This window comes from Solanum stenotomum, chromosome 11 (assembly GCF_019186545.1).
Source record: "Solanum stenotomum isolate F172 chromosome 11, ASM1918654v1, whole genome shotgun sequence".
Taxonomy (NCBI): domain Eukaryota; kingdom Viridiplantae; phylum Streptophyta; class Magnoliopsida; order Solanales; family Solanaceae; genus Solanum; species Solanum stenotomum.
The window spans coordinates 33,415,327-33,419,192 of record NC_064292.1 but is presented as its reverse complement, the minus strand read 5'-3'; the positions used below and the strand labels follow the sequence as shown (position 1 = coordinate 33,419,192).

The following is a 3,866-nucleotide window of genomic DNA, read 5'->3' as shown; positions in this document are numbered from 1 at the left end:
AAAAAATATTTAGATCTTTTTGAAGAAGTAAAAGTAAAAAAAGAAAGAAAAGAGAAGAGAAAATTATGTCCTACAACGTCATAAGTTACTATCTTTAACCAAACAAAATTTTAAACTTACAACAATTAAAACTTTATATAAAATACAAAATAAAGAGATGAGAGAAATAAAATAAATAAATAAATAATACAATATCATTCTTACAATTTAATCATTAAAACATTTAAACAAAATATGAAATAAATGTACAATCTTCCGAGCTCTTGTCAATATCCACTTCCACAAGCCTAAATCACCATTAAAAAGCCTGAAAATATTACAACTTGAAATGTTCATGTGCTCATTTCAACAAAGCTTTACAATATTTCTATATATAGGACTACAATATATAATACCAAATAATATCAGGAATATGACTATTAATTATTTTAGATGTTATAATAATAAAAAGTCACGAGAGTAATGAAAATAAAGACCATTAAATTTTACATTAAAGGAAATTTAAAAAAATGACTTGTTAGACATTTCACACTGAGCTTTTGATATAAAATTTGCATTACTTGAATTTCTTGTCAAGCTCTTAAAATAAAATTCAAGTAATAAAAAGTGCAACTTACATGTAAATAAAATCTATCCGTTTATCAAATGTTATGGAGAAAATGAACTTTTTCCATTCAACAAAAAAAAAACAATTTCAATAAAATAATCAAAAATCATATAAGTAATAAATCTGAAAGAAATATATAAGTTATAAAAAAAATTGAGATTCTTGACCAAAAAGATGAGATGACTTCACCTACTTAATTTGTAGCTCTACTATATATATAAGTATGATAATTTCTTTTATAACAAAATTTTCTAAATTTTTTCCATTCAACCAAAAAAAAAGGACCTACAATAAAATAGTTAAATCTCATATAAGTGAAAAATTTGAAAGCAATATGTTAGATATAAAATACCATTTTATAAAGTTGTAAAAAAAAGGATTGAGATTCTTGACCAAAATATATAATGAATTCACCTAGTTAATCTCCAGCTCTACTATACATATAAATTTGATCATTTCTTTTGTAACAAAATTTTCTAACGTCTCTAAATATATCAAAAGTATTGTTGTTCCAAATTATTTATGTTTGTGTTCCAAATGGACACATTGAAGTTAATTGGTTATAATTATAGAAAAGGTAATTATTCAAGAAAACAATATTATAGTAATTTTAACAACTGAGTTTTCCATAAGAAATTTTTATCAATTTTACAATTTATTGCATTTTGGATAGGAAAATGATCATATGTCCTGATGGAGATGGAAATGTGGATGGACATAATCATATTTCTGTATGCTTAGCCATTGCTGAGACAAGTCCTTTACAGTCTTGTTGGGAGGTGAATGCCACATTTAGCTTCTTTATTTTTGATCAAATTCATGGAAAGTATCTTGTAAGGAGAGGTATAGTGTTCCTTTTTCTCAAAGTTTTCCTCTTCCAAAATATGAATTCTTAAAAGTACTTGATAATATATATAATACTTTATTACAGGAATGGAGCAACGTTTTCACAATATTAAGACTGAATGGGGTTTCTCAAAATGTATTTCTCATGAAACATTCAGAGAGCCCTCTAATGGTTATCTTGTTAACGACATATGTGTCTTTGGGGTCGATGTATATGTCATCAAGAACCATGGAGTAGGTGAATGTTTGTCCCCTCCTTTGAATGGGATGAAGTCTTATAAGCACGAATGGAATATTTCTAAATTCACAAAACTGAAGACAATAGTGTATTCTCAAAAGTTTACTATTGGGGGTTACAAATGGTATATTATTCATAACCTTTTTATTCGTTATATACATTTATAGTTTCTTTAGCAAATAATACTCTTGAGTTGTGTATGTAAAACTTGTCGCCTCTGTACGTAGGGAACTTCGTCTATATCCTACAGGTGACACTAATCAAAATGGCCAAGAACATTTCAATCTTTCTTGAATTAGTTCATGGTAATGGATTTGACAAAATTTAGCATATCTATCAAAGATGGGTTTGATGATGTCCACCTCAAGTTAACTAGTATGTTCTCTTGTTCCCTAATTTTTCAAATAAATTCAGGTTCCTACGTTTGCAATTAATACAAGTAAACAAAAATGTAATTCTTTTTTTTCAGCATAAATTATAGAAGCAGTTTTATGATCCTTATGATCCTTTCTGACACGCATCAATACTGTTAGTTTCTTTTTCGAATTTCCTATGAGTAATTTGATGCATTTTTCTTAGACAACTTCTGCAGGATATTGGTTTGCAGCTCCTAATTTTTGTTAGGGATGGGCGGAATTTATGCCACTAAGTGAAGTGAAGGATACAAAGAAAAACTTCATTGTCGGAAACTGCTACATTCTAGAAGCAGATGTTTCAGTGCTTCATGTTATCAATGGTTTATCATAATCCTTGATTTATGATGATACAACAATAGATAGATATTTTAAATTCTCCCAAGATAATTTCTTGTGAAACATCTTTTTCGGTGGATGCTTTCTTGCTTGCATTTTGTTATATAAATGATAGTGTCCATTACTTGTTTATCATGTCAAGTTGGTGTAACTTGTTAAAACTGAATCAATAATCAACTATAGGGTGTTTTCTATGAGGTTTAGTCAAGAATGGATGGAACTTATGAGATGAATGTGATTTGCTATTCTAATCAATAACACATGTGTATTCAACAATAAAAATCTAACCTTTGAAACAAGGTAATGATTTCATTGATGTTGTAAACATCCTTAAACTTGGAAATTTCCCTCCTATGGACAATGTTGTTTCTTCTCTTCCATGATTGTCACATATTAATGGTTGGTTCAGCCTACATGATACAGTGGCTTCAATTTAATAACACAATTTTCATTCTACTGTTGTGTTATAGCCTAATTTAACTGCATGAAAAGGTCATGTATCCTAGCTACTCCTACAAATATATTCCAAATGCCTTGAGTAGACAGATATTCAAGGTTAATGGGCAAAGAATCAAGAAATACATGAGTATATTTGAGGAGGTTCTCTTAATTGATATAATATATCTTGAAGAACCTATGCTACAGAGAACTATCATTATGTCACGACATTAAATCAAGGGCTTTGAGGAGACAACCCAAGTGTGTTTTGTTTATCCCATCTTGTGGGTGTTTGTTTGTTCACAAAGGAGTGAGGTTGGGCTTTAGAAAAGTTGCTATGGATGATAGAGTGTCCACCTGCGATGAAAAAAGGGCATCCACCGATTTTCTATTGTGTGTCACCCATCAACCGCCCTCTCCAAATAGTATTCAAGAAGGAAAATCAAGGGACTGACACTTACATTGCAACCCGAATAGATTCAGCAGGACACGACATTCATTTATGGAGAATTTTGTATTAGATCGGTGTAAGGCCTATCCTTGGCTGTACAACGCCAATTAAATTTCTGGTTATACATCGATCACAAAAGGTTTTTCACAATATTTCCCATCAACCAACGTTAAATCTATGAACCGTTGATCTCTCATTGTGCAATGCCTTTGTACCGTCGGTCATCAATAATCGCTTGTAGCCTGCTCATCTATTTTTCCATTTCAGGCGATTAACTGGTTCCCGCCGATCCTTATTTATGTCCTGTTGATATTGGCGGAGCCACCTTACTATTAGGGGGTTCATCCGAATCCCCTTCAGCGGAAAATTAATTTAATTTTTACATGGTTAAAATAATTTTTTAGGTATATACAATAGATGTCGAACCCCCTTCGGCTACTTTGTGTGTCTATTTTTTCAGATTTTGAACCCTCTTATTTAAAATTTTGGCTTCGCCACTGCCTGTTGATGTCACACTCCCCCAGGTATAGGCTT

At 30.8% G+C, this 3,866-nt stretch overlaps 1 pseudogene; it reads left to right on the top strand.

Moving 5' to 3' along the window:
* The first annotated feature begins 1,284 nt into the window (after window positions 1–1,284).
* Window positions 1,285–2,019, top strand: LOC125845852 (ubiquitin C-terminal hydrolase 12-like; annotated as a pseudogene).
* The last annotated feature ends 1,847 nt before the right edge of the window (window positions 2,020–3,866 follow it).